At 48.3% G+C, this 12,468-nt stretch overlaps 1 long non-coding RNA gene across 1 annotated transcript in view; it reads right to left on the minus strand.

Moving 5' to 3' along the window:
• LOC119971174 overlaps positions 1–12,468 on the minus strand; it is a 76,747-nt gene that overhangs the window by 59,369 nt on the left and 4,910 nt on the right. The window contains exons 2-3 of the long non-coding RNA XR_005461770.1: positions 9,123–9,229; positions 7,438–7,546 (exon numbers count right to left, since the gene is read on the minus strand). This is a non-coding gene — a long non-coding RNA (uncharacterized LOC119971174). The remainder of the gene's footprint in view (positions 1–7,437; positions 7,547–9,122; positions 9,230–12,468) is intronic.

The following is a 12,468-nucleotide window of genomic DNA, read 5'->3' on the forward strand; positions in this document are numbered from 1 at the left end:
GGGGGGGAGAACACTGCCCTGTCCCCAACCACCCAGGGGTCTCCAATGGCCTGGAACGCCCCCACTCCCCCTACCCCCCACCCAGGTGCTGTTATGCCTGGTCCATGTTTGTGTGGACCAGTATCAAATGATGCCTGGTTGAGGACTTGCCGGGGAGGCTGTTAGTTCCCAGGTGCCAGGAGAATTCAGCGCAGTCTTATACTGATTTAGATCTTGGCCAGCGAGGGTGAGATCCAGGTTATGACGTCTCATGAGGTTTGGTTGAATCTCGCGAGGCGTCTCAAACATCGTGAATCTCACAAGAAGCCTCTTGTGAGATACAACCGCCTTGTCATGTCACCAAGTCGGCCATGACGAGGTTGGTGAACCGCGCCCAAAGTGTCTCAGATTGGGGACAAGACAAAAATGGACATTAAGCCATAGGAGGGGGTGATGGGAGCATTGAACAAAAGCTGGATCAAAGAAGTGGATTTTAAGGAGAGTCTGATAGGAGGACAGACAGGAGGATAAAGAGAGTGTGGCCTCACTCCTGTTCTCTGCAGGTAGATGATATTAGTCCCAATAGATCTGTACAGATGAGAAACACAGTGCAGGAACTGTACTGAGAGCAGCTTGGATGGAAGTGAATAAATTGTGAGCTGACAGTTGACTGGGATGGGCTTGGACTTGCAAATCGGATCCGGCAACATCATGCCAGACCTGTAACCGACTGCAATATAAACGACAAGCTGGAATAGAAAATATATCCAAGCTTGTACAATATGAAGGCAATGGTTTTCTATCCAACTGACCTGATAATTCTTAACTCAGTTGCAGGCAAGTCACATGAAAACATACTCTTCCAATTTTACACGTTCTTCACTCCAACCTCCAAAACCAATTAATGAAATTAATGAAGAAAATTTGATAAAAAGTTATTTTCTCCATCAACCATATACATTTATAGGTGCCTTTAACGTAGCTGAAAGGCCACTTCACTTAGGCACAATCTAAAAGTAAGTTGACATCGGTTCATAGGGGGAGATATTAGAACTGCTGACCCGAAACTCGGTCAGAGACTTAGGCTGATAGTTCCTTAAAGGAGGAGGGAAAAGTTGGAAGGTTTAGGGAGGGAATTTCATAGTTTGGAGTGGAAGCAAGGCCATCAATGCTAATTAGCCTTCAGATGATAGCAGTAGTTTTTAACTTGCTCTGCTCTGTGAAAGCAGATGTTTGAGTAGCGTTGGGCGAATTACACGCCATTCCTGATTGATTCCCACTCGCCTCCTATTTTGTGTTTAGGCAACCGGCTTGGAAGCAGTGGTGATGGTGCCATTAGGACCCCACTGAAATTTTAAAGCATCAAAATGAATTCCCAACTAGTACTGCTAAACCTGTGGAATTGGTTTTCAAAGACCCGTTGGAGCAGTACCTTGTAAACGCTCAGATCAAATACTTTTCCGTTATAGCCAATTGTGTGAGTGACCGAATCTTCCGAGGACTCGCAATCACCGTTGCCGGTTTGCCACTCTGCTCCTATTTACTTATTTTGCACCGGAGCTCTGCGTTTCTGGCCTGGGCGTCTGATCCGGACTTCCTCACGAAATGCAGAGTGTACCTGCTCTGGGACTCCTTCCTCATGATGCAGGATTGTTGTGGGAGGCCAAGACCGGCCCCCTTTTTGCAGCACTAACTGCTGTATTCCTTTCAGTTTAAATGTCCCAAAGCCACTTTGAAAAGCGACGGAAAGACGGTATGTGTATCGGTTAAGTGGGTGAGGCGGTTAGGGTGGCAGGAGGGTGGGCGAGAGGGTCGGGTGGCAGGAGGGTGGGCGAGGGGTTAGAGCGGCAGCAGGGTGGGTGAGGGGGCAGGGTGGGAGGTAAGTGGGTGAAAGGGGATAGGGTGGGCGAGGGGGTAGGGTGGCAGGAGGGTGGCTGAGGCAGCAGGGTGGGAGTTAAGTGGGTGAGGGGGATAGGGTGGCAGGAGGATTAATGAGGGGGTAGGGTACCAGGAGGCTGGATGAGGGGCCAGATGGGAGGTAAGTGGGTGAGGGGGATAGGATGGCAGCAGGGTGGGTTAGGGGGCAGGGTGGCAGGTAAGTTGGTGAGGGGTAAGGTGGCAGAACAGTGGGTGATGGCATAGCGTACCAGGAGGGTACGTGAGGGGGTAGGGTGGCCAATGTGGGTAAGGGGATAGGGTACCTGGAGGGTGAGTGAGGGGGTAGGGTGAAAGGAGGGTGGGTGAGGGGGGATGGAGTAGCAGGGAGATGGATGTGGCAGTAGGGGGCAGGACGGTGGGTGATGGGGGTAGGGTAGCAGGCTTGTGGGTAATGAGTTAGGGTGGCATGTAAGTGGGTGAGGCAGTAGGGTGGCTGGATGGTGGGTGAGGGAGGAGGGTGTCAGGTAAGTGGGAGGGTGGATAAGGTGGCAGGAGGGTGGGTTAGGGAGGAGGGTGTCAGGTACGTGGATGAAGGGCTAGGGTGGCAAGAGGGTGGGTGAGTTGTAGGGTGGCAGGAGCGTGGTTGAGTGTGTAGGATGGCAGGAGCATGGTTGAATGGGGTAGGGTGGCAAGAGGGTGGGTGAGGGGGTAGCGTGGCAGGAGGGTGGGTGAGGGAGGAGGGTGGCAGGAGGGTGGGTGAGGGGGTAGCGTGGCAGGAGGGTGGGTGAGGGGGTAGCGTGGCAGGAGGGTGGGTGAGGGGGTAGTGTGGCAGGAGGGTGGGTGAGGGGGTAGCGTGGCAGGAGGGTGGGTGAGGGAGGAGGGTGGCAGGCAACTGTGTGACGGTAATAAGGTGGCAGGAGGGTGAGTCGGGGAGAAAGGAATGAGGTAAGTGGGTGAGGTCCCAGGTAAGTGGGTGATGGGAGGTAGGGTGACAAGAAGATAGGTGAGGGAAAGGGTGGGGGGTAGGCGACGGTACGGGTATCCAGGGGTTAGGACATTCGGGTTGTGGGGGGGCAGTTAGGGTTTAGCCAGGAGGTTGGAGAACAGTTGGGACATCGGGTTGGGTAGTTAGCAGGCTCCAGTGAGGGGGTAGCCAGGTGATCGCGGGATAGTCAGTAGATCACAGGTCAGTATGGGGGTTCAGTGGGGGGAGGAGGGGTGGTTTAGTTGTGTCTGGAGGATAGGTGGGTGGTCGTGGGGGTTTCTCTGGGTGTCCATTGGGGGATAGTAGGAGTCGGGAGGGTTTAGTCAAGGGAGGCAATGAGGAGTTGGAGGGGGTCAAGGGTCAGGGTAGTCGCGGTGTGGTTGGAGTGGAGGGGCACTAGTGGGGAATCCAGGGGTCAGTAATACAATTTAGTTACTGAGGCATTTCACTGGTTTAACTTTTCCTGGGTAACTATTCTGCTAAGTGAGTCAGAACAATCTGAAGTCTTTTGACTTTGACACGGAGGTTTTCGTACGCACGGGAATTGCCCGTCGAAAGTCCCAATGTCCCAGGCAATTTACATGCAGTCAGTGCATTTAAACCTCTAAAGGGTCCTCCCGCACATCCTCCATCAGGAGATCGAAAATTCTGAACCAAGATTTATTGAATGAACAGGAATATGGTCAAACTTCTAGGGATACAAATGGCCCTGAAGTAAAGACGAAACTGGTTTGTTACCAAGGAGGTAATAATTATACAAAACCTTGACATTCTCTCTCAGACTGATGGGAAACTGTTATATTTCTAAAATGAATGAATACCCGATAATTAACTGAAGGATCAACTCAAAAGCAGCCAGAGTAGATTTAATACATTAGACTACAGGCTGATGGTGAGATGCAATTTATTTTTTTTAAATAAACAGCCAGCTTGGCTTTGTTAGTTTTTTTGCAAAGTTGAGTTGATGTAAATGACGGATAAATCTGCCTGTATATATGATCATCAATTAGGGCTAAAGCTAATGAAATTACATCTAAATTAATGACCACCCATTCCACAAGTACTTACGCAGTCAAAATGTGTACTTTGAGATATAAAATCACATATCCACAAAGCAATCTTTTGTTATATTTGCAAATGGTTTCCTGCTTTGAATTTTTGACTTGACAGCATAAACAAAATGTTTCCAATCAATTACAGTGGTTGCAATAATTGACTGCTAAAGGAATATTCCAGGCACCCCTTCTGCTTTGACCTGCTGTATTTCACAGAATCACAGAATAATACAGTGCAGAAAAGGCTCTTCGGTCCATTGAGTCTGCACCGACACTTGAAAGACACCTGACATGCCGACCTAATCCCATTTGTCAGCACTTGGCCCAAGTCTTAATGGGAGAAAAACTGAGTTTAAAACAGAGAACAATTTCTGGTAAATAAATAAATGAGAGACTCGGGGCTGCGTTTTCAAGTCCAGCCGAGGGTGAATGGAAATGGGCTGGGGTCAATAATGCCACCATTGGTTGGTGTGCCTGCTTTTCAACACCATTCTGGGCACCCGAGCAAGATTCACCAGGCTGGGTGTGAGCAGCCTCGAGATCTTGCCACGATCCATTAAGAAGACCAATTAATATTGATATGTGTTCCTTGAGAGTTCTTATTTTGACAGCAGCCTGAGAGTTACTGTTGTATCCTTAAACTAACAGCACAAGATAAATCGATTGTCCAAGCACGTGGTTTTAATGCAAGCTCAACCGAGGTTTATTGAATAGATCTTCACTAGACTCGCCAAAAGCCCGCAAAGTAGCCGATGATGTCACATGATCTTAAAGAGACATTACGCACAACTACAATAACCCACATAATATAACAGTAATATAACAGTTACCTGCACTTTGTGGGCACTGACCAGCTGAATGGGGGTGGACACACAGCAGGAACATAGAACAGTACAGCACAGAACAGGCCCTTCGGCCCTCGATGTTGTGCCGAGCAATGATCACCCTACTTAAACCCACGTAACCCGTATACCCGTAACCCAACAATCCTCCCATTAACCTTACACTACGGGCAATTTAGCATGGCCAATCCACCTAACCCGCACATCTTTGGACTGTGGGAGGAAACCGGAGCACCCGGAGGAAACCCACGCACACACGGGGAGGACGTGCAGACTCCACACAGACAGTGACCCAGCCGGGAATCGAACCTGGGACCCTAGAGCTGTGAAGCATTGATGCTAACCACCATGCTACCGTGAGGCCCCATGAAGTCCATCATGGCTGCCCCAATAAATTATCTGAGGCCCATGAGAGGCTGAAAGGCACAGAGGGGGGTCAGCCGTTGGGAAACAGGATGCCATTGGTTCAGTGTGGATTGTGGGGAGAGTGGGCAGTAAGTGCTTGGTTAGTGTACCACAGTTGCTCTCCTTGTATCATGGAGGCATAAGAACAGGGGGAAAGGCTGTCAGAAACAACTGGGGGACTGTCATAACACATGGAAGGCTGCAGCCAGAAATGGGAACACAACTCAGACTCTGGATCCAGTAGCAATGAGGGCCATTGTAACCGGCAAGAAGGGTGGTTCCCTGAGCATGAGGAGTGCAGCGGAGAGAGACAAGGGCCAGGATAGAAATAGAATCTATACCCTCAGTGTAGGATCTACTAATAAAGAAGGAGTTACCTTGAGATGACCGAAAACCAGCACCACAGAATATTACAACTCTTCAGGTACAGCATCATACAGATCTGTTCCCTCATTGCTAAAGACCTCACATCTCATGACGCTGGTCGTCATGCCCGTCCAATAGATGTTAAAGTTCTTGTTCGCCCTTTGAGGTGAGGATGGTCATATTTGTCATCTGGGGTTTTGTTTGGGAAGTAGGTGACAGCTAAGGCTGATTATCGCCTGGAAGATTCTGCTGCAAATAAGATAGGTTACCACAAGTGATTGAGTTTTGGATGAGTCCCTTGCTCATGCCTCTCCATGACTCTGAAGTGCGTTTGCTTTTGAAGGAGGTCACACAATTTTTTTACTTGGTTGCGCAAGGTGCAGTGATCCTGGACGAGCTTCTCCCAGGACTTGAAGTCGATGTCAAAACTCCTAAGTAAGGCCTTCAGGGTGTCCTTCTAGTGCTTCCTTTGACTGCGATGAGAGTGCATCTCAGACTCAAAGTCTCCATGGAAAATTCACTTTGGTAAGCTAAGGAGCAGCCCAACTCCATTGTGACTGTCTCAATTTGGCAAGGATGCTTGGCATGCCCATTCGGGTGAGCACCTCAGTCTCTGGTATTTTGACTGCCATCTAATCTTCAGAAGCTTCAGATGGCAGCTCGAGTGAAAGTGGTCGAACTTCTTGGCATGGTGCTGATACACAGTCCCACGCCTCGCATGCGTAGGGAGAAGCGGACAAGAATATTCCCTGTTCTTTAGACTTTCAGTTTGGTAGGAAGACTTACTCCTCTTTAGTCCCAGTCCAACGTTCGAATTCTGCCCTCTGCCGAGGGCTACACTTGCTTTGGCAATTGTTGCATATGTCTCATCATCAATACAGACAGCTTGAGAGAGTCTACTGCTGACATAAGTTAGCTTATCCACTGCTGATAAGTTCTGATCTTGGACTACAACCTTGGGCTTGAGATAGTGCTTTCCTGGAGCAAGATGGTACATTGCTTCAGGTTTATTTGTGCTGGTCGTACGATGCAAAAGCAATAACTTGGATGAGGTTCCACCAAGTGTGATACACCTTTATTACACCACTCAACAATAGTACAAACTCACGATAATACCCATTGCTTAGCTTCCCTGCAAGCTGGAGTCTGTCTCAGTGATAAACCCAATGACAAATTATTCTTGTGCAGCTTCTGAGTGACGGATCAAATCATTTTAATCCATTGCAGAAAAACTGTTTTTGTGAACTCTCTCTTTATATCAATTTTTGCTGTGGCCCTGTGCCATTTAAGAGAATACCTGTTTTCATCCCATTTAATTGGTTTTCAATTACATTATTATCTTTACCCTTGTTCTTATATCCTGGGCCCCTCACAAGGCCATGCTTGAAAGAGTAGAGCCAGCCTGACTCCGTCTCCGCTTTGTTATCTCTTAACACAGTTATCAATCGTCAGGCAGGTACAGACAGACATCTTTATTACCTCTAACGAGCACAAAAGGGGTCTATCTTTCTCACAGTTCAAGGCCAGTTCTCCTGCACAGTTTAATTCATTTTGCAAATCCTGGCAAGTCTGTGACTTGACTAAATTAACCATCATGCTTTGCGTTTTGAGCTCACACCACAGTTTAGGAAGGTTCTTCAAATACCTCTGGTCTGGGTTCTTCTTTCACCCCAATGTTCCATGTTACCACAATGAGGAAGACAAACAGGGTTACACCACAACTGCTCTGCATTGATGTATTAAAGAAATCCCATCATTAAAAGTGATTGTACATTAAAAAGGTAAGTAATATGTTGGTTTACAAGTGGTCAATCTGCATTTGGTGCCGCGCATGGCTTTTGTTACACGCACAATCTGCTTCTACCTCTTTGTGCTGATGACATAGTTGATAATCATATAAGGAAGAGGACCCAATGGCCACCCTCACCTGGTTTGGCCCTCCTGGGTTTTGCTGATGTCATGTGCTTGAAGCCACAGGTGGAGCTAGGTGAAGGTGATGACAGGATGAGCCACTTCAAAGAGTGTGGCGAACCTACCTGAAATGAAAAATGAAATGAAAATGAAAATCGCTTATTGTCACGAGTAGGCTTCAAATGAAGTTACTGTGAAAAGCCCCTAGTCGCCACATTCCGGTGCCTGTTCGGGGAGGCTGGTATGGGCATTGAACCGTGCTGCTGGCCTGCCTTGGTCTGCTTTAAAAGCCAGCTATTTAGACCTGTGTTAAACCAGCACCTTCATGGGAGCTGCCACCCCTTCCTTACACCACTCATACTCCAGATGTTAAAGCTACTGCTGCCTTGATTTGCTTCTGGCTCCTCCCAAAGCTCAGCTGTAGACCTTTGTGCCATCTTGCAAATGAGAGCACACAATTGCATCTCACAATGGTATTGGTGAAAACTAGAAAATAAATTCAATTGCAGATAGATGGGTCCTTGCACTCAGAAAGGTGGTGAGTTTCGCTTCCATCGCTGGATTTCTGCCTACCAAACTGAAAGGTTAAAGAACAAATATTCTTGTCCGCTTCTCTCTATTAAGCTGGAATTCCCACAATTCAGGACATCGTTGATTAAATCGATGTGGCCATCAAGGCACTGAATGACCTGCCAGTGAGATTCATCAACAGAAAAACTTTCATTCCCTCAACATCCAGCTGGTCTGTGACCTCAAAATGAGATCCTACTCTTTGTGTGTTCACTTTCCTGGCAGCTATCATGACTCCTTTATCCTTCATCAGTCTCATTTCAACCCTCCAAAACTCCATGGACAAAGGATATTCCTTGAAGAGACTGCTGATCCATTACGGGAGTTTGAGACTGGAGCATGCTCAATCAAAACCATCGGCACATGGAAGGTTCCATGGTCCTGATCAGAACCAAGTGGAGGCAGGACCAGAAAGAAAAATGACCACTGGGTGGTGCACCCTGAAATCCCGCCTCTGTTTTACAAGGGCAAGGGAGGGAATGGGTCCCGGAACACGCCCACTCTTGTAAAGGAGGCAACTGACAGCATTGTGGGCTTATTGAGACCCTACCCCAGATAAGAGTATTTATTTTCAGGGAGGTGGCCAAACTTTACCAAATGTATGGAGGCATGAACCATGGACTGAAGGCAGAAAGTTAGAGCCTAAGTTAGAGTCAAAGACTTCAGACATTTCTGACTGACTTCCAGAATAGTTAGCCAGGAAATATTACTCAGAAAAATCCTTGCGTAACCATAGATCTGACCCCCCTCAATCACTCATCCTAACCTCCCTGACTTCCCCTTTGACCCCACCTGACTAACCTCCACCACCCAACTACACCTGAGCTCTGGCTCCCATCCACCTACCCCCAAAACTCCCCATTTGACTTCCAGACTTCATCCCATGACCCTCTGACCCGCTGAAGCAACCTGACCCGATTTCAACATCCAATCCCCTTCCCCACTTACCTTCCCCACTCTATCCGGACCCCCTTACATTACCCATTCTCTCCCCTTACTCATCCTGCTCCGATTTACTGAATTTACCCACCCTATTCCGTCACCCACCTTACCCTCTTACCTCACCACACGACCCCTCACCCACTGTCCTTCTCTCTGTAGCTTTTCAAAGAAGCTTTGGGACATTTATACCCTTTTTTTGTGGTCTCTGCATGGATTCACTTTGTTGATTGGATTCACTTTGTTGATGTCACCAAGGTTTCTGCGCCGACTGCAGGATCCTCCATCAGAAGATTGCCCTGAAAGATTGGAGGAACGTAAGTGTGTCTTATTTTCTTTATCAGTGTTGTAAATAAGGGTTCCAACCCTGAACAGAAGATTTGGGTCCATTGTATTTGCCAGGTTGTTACTATTGTCAACTGGCCAGCTGTCAGATAAAAGGTCAACATAATATGTAACGTAAAATAAAAACAGAAAATGTTGGATAAACTCAACAGGTCTAGCAGCATCTGTGGAGAGAAACAGAGTTAACATTTTGGATCTAAATGACCTTTTAGAAGTAAAAGGTCAACATTGTTAATGTCGAAAAGCCTTCAAGTTTAAAAAATTTAATCTAATGGATAAAAAAGTCTTGAAAGGGTAGTCTAGTATGATAACAATGTGGAAATGTTTCGTTATTTCCAATTGCTTTAATGTATTAAACTTAGATATCTGCTAAGATAACGGTTCTGAACTCTGTTTACTTGTGGAGATTTTTCGGATCTTATCTGCAATCCAACTGTCAAATGGTTTTACAAATGTGTGCCTTTGTTTAGACAGAAGATTTGAAGTGTCTGTTCAGTCAGGAACTTTTATGGGCTATTCAATGATTTTCAACTGTTGCGAGTTTTGCTCATAAAGTGGATAATGGTGAGGGGATGAGGTTGAGGGGGAAGTGGGGGTTGAGGAGGATTGAGGTGAGGAATGAGGGGGAGTTTGAAATAGTCGTAAGTTTCAACTGTAAAGAGAGATGAGCTGCTGATTGCGTTGGAGGCACCAGCCAAGTTTGCTTTAGAAACTGAGTAGATCTTTTAACCTATTCAATCTGGATTTGGCCCAGCTCCATTTCCACCTCTGGTGTCAGCCTTGTCTCCAAGTTTTAAAGGGCTTGGATCCTCTAAAACAAACTCACCTTCCAGCGGCTTTGAGACCGAGGCGGGATCACAATGGTAGGATTTGCCCTGTCTACTGATTCCTGTGCCCGATGTGAAAATCTGACCCATGGACAAGATGATATTCAGATGGCAGGACTGGTCAAGTAGCACTCTGCAGTACACCTCTGTAAGATTTTGGGCATTGTTGCGATGCTATGTTGTTCTCTCCATAACATGGACATCCATTGACGTGTGGACATTGAGGATAGTGAGTCCTGGAGGGACACAGCTCATCAAAGGAAGCGGAGGAAAAGGGGTTGGGAGAGGGAAAGAAAGCTGAGGGAGAGGATTCAGAACCCGATGGTTCCCTTGCTGCATGGGGAGATGGCCAGACTCAGTATGAGTCTCAGGGATCTTATCAGGTTGCCATTAATATTAGGGAGCGTCTGATCCAGGCATATTTTGACTGCAGCCTTGTGACCCAGGAAGACTGCCATCGTGTGGGAACTCCATCTGAGCTGCATGTGCTGACACTTCCATTGAAGATGGAACCTGAATCACGTCGCGCCGGTTGGGAGCGTTGGCAGTGCCCCACCACGGCAATTCTCCACCCTCCGATGGGCTGAGTGGCCATCCATATTTGGCGGGCCATAATATATCCCGCCGGCATATATTACACCAGGTCCGTACCGGCGAGACCTGGCTCTGCGGGAGGCCTGCGGAGTCCTGGGGGGGGGCACGAGGGGGATCTGGCCCTGGGGGGGGCCCCCACGGTGGCCTGGCCCGTGATCAGTGCCCACCGGTTGGTGCAGCTCCAAGCCCTTCAGCGGTGGATGGCGTGGCACCAACATCGCCGCCGCTGGCCTAGCCCCTGAAGGTGCGGAGGATGCCGCACCTTCCGGGCGGCCTGCCGCCGGTGTGGTTCATGCCACTCCTCAGCGCCAGTACGGCCCACCCCGCCGGTTAGTGGAGAATTCCGCCCAAGGCACTCTTTGGGAGGCAAGACACCCTTTGGGGTGGTTAAAAGTAAACATGATTATGAGCAAAATGTGAGGAGGTACATTTGGTACATGTCCAGCTGGAAAGGGAAAGTCCAAAGAACTCTCCAGCTGTCAGAGAATTGGCAAAGAACTGTCCAGCTGTCAAAGAATTGTCATAAAATTGTCCAGCAGTCAGAAACTTGCACCTGCCAAAATCAGTTACAACTGTCAAAGAACTATCAAAGGTTATTAGTTGAGGTTGCATGGAAGGGATAAGGCAAAGGGTGATTGGTTTGCATTAATTTGCCATAGGGACTATGAAGGGCAATGGAAATGTGTAAGCATAGGGCTATGATGGGTCATGGCAAATGGGAGAGGGACATGAGTTGGCATGAGAGTATAAAAGGCCATGGTGGGATATGTTGGCACGGGTAGAGCATTAGGAGTATGTTGGGGGGTGAGCGGGTGTCAGGGGTAAGGGCTGGAGGGCTGTTTTTGGTTTAACCTTTTTCTTAATTTAGTCCAACACAGTGCTGGAGCACAAAGGCTGGTCTTTCGTCCAGCCCGCCTTAAAATCTGGTGACCTCCACAAGCACTCCAAGCGAGGTGGGCTCAATTTCCAATCCAGCCTGCACCCACCAGAATGAAAATACAACCTGCGGATGGCCTTTTTTAAAGGCCAGAATTGCAGAGCTGGGAATACTTCTATGTCTGTGAATCTATATCCAGGCATATTTCCTGCATGTAAGACAATTGCTTCTGTTTATGACTCCATACGGTTGACCATTATATTAGTCAGGGAGGTTGGTTAGCTCATTTGGCTGGATGGCTTGTTCATCAGACAGAGCGGCGCCAGCAGTGTGCGTTCAATTCCAGCACCAGCTGAGGTGACTATGAAAGCCCTGCCTTCTCAGCCTGGTCCCTTGCCTGAGGTGTGGTGACGCCAAGGTTAAATCACCACCAGTTAGCTCTCTCTCTCAAAGAGGAGAGAAACTTATGATCCTCTGGAACTCTGGCGACTTTCATTGGCCTGGATTCTCCGCTGCCCACCATTGGTAGCGGGGCCCCGATGCGGCAGAGAATTGTAAAATTGTGATCTCCCCGGCCCTCCGCTGGCGGCAGGATTGGGGTTCACACCTGCGCACCGGCGAGAGGATGTCAACTTAATGGTTCGGGCACCCTATTCTCCGGCCCTACATGATTCTCCGGTAATTGCATGGGCCAGAATCACAACAGGTCTTACTAAATATGAGCCTGACATGATGGTCCTCGTGGTGGGCCAAGGGGGTAACTCCTGAAGGGAGTTGGCCCCAAAGCCTATCCAAGGGCCACCCTTCCCCCCTTCCCATCATCACATGTATGACCTGCCCATCCTCCTCCACCAGATCACCAAATGCCCCCATGAGATCTCCTAAAATAGGAGAC

Source organism: Scyliorhinus canicula, chromosome 9, assembly GCF_902713615.1.
Source record: "Scyliorhinus canicula chromosome 9, sScyCan1.1, whole genome shotgun sequence".
Taxonomy (NCBI): domain Eukaryota; kingdom Metazoa; phylum Chordata; class Chondrichthyes; order Carcharhiniformes; family Scyliorhinidae; genus Scyliorhinus; species Scyliorhinus canicula.